The sequence below is a fragment of the Cucurbita maxima genome, unplaced genomic scaffold, assembly GCF_002738345.1.
Source record: "Cucurbita maxima cultivar Rimu unplaced genomic scaffold, Cmax_1.0 Cma_Scf06977, whole genome shotgun sequence".
Lineage (NCBI taxonomy): Eukaryota > Viridiplantae > Streptophyta > Magnoliopsida > Cucurbitales > Cucurbitaceae > Cucurbita > Cucurbita maxima.
The window spans coordinates 333-734 of record NW_019278992.1 but is presented as its reverse complement, the minus strand read 5'-3'; the positions used below and the strand labels follow the sequence as shown (position 1 = coordinate 734).

At 37.1% G+C, this 402-nt stretch overlaps 1 non-coding gene across 1 annotated transcript; it reads left to right on the top strand.

The window, feature by feature from the left end:
• Positions 1-4: 4 nt before the first annotated feature.
• On the top strand, positions 5-77 carry TRNAA-CGC. Its single transcript has one exon. It is a non-coding gene; the product is annotated as a tRNA-Ala (tRNA).
• The last annotated feature ends 325 nt before the right edge of the window (positions 78-402 follow it).

Below are 402 nucleotides of genomic sequence, written 5' to 3'. Positions count from 1 at the left end.
TCATGGGGATGTAGCTCAGATGGTAGAGCGCTCGCTTCGCATGTGAGAGGTACGGGGATCGATACCCCGCATCTCCAAAAATTAGACTACTTATTATTAAATATATTGTTTCTTTTCAATTTTTCCTAATTCATGACCTGTTGTGTAGCAATATTTCTTCATTTTCACTATTATTGATGACGAAAAATTTAGGGTATTCATGACCTGTTGTGTAGCAATATTTCTTCATTTTCACTATTATTGATGACGAAAAATTTAGGGTTTTGTGATGCAAAAATTGTGGGGATGCAGCTCAGATGGTAAAGGGCTCGCTTAGCATGCGAGAGGTACAGGGATCGATACCCCGCATCTCCAAAAGAAAGAAGTGATTTTTATAAGTATGAGTTAATTTAACATGTTATG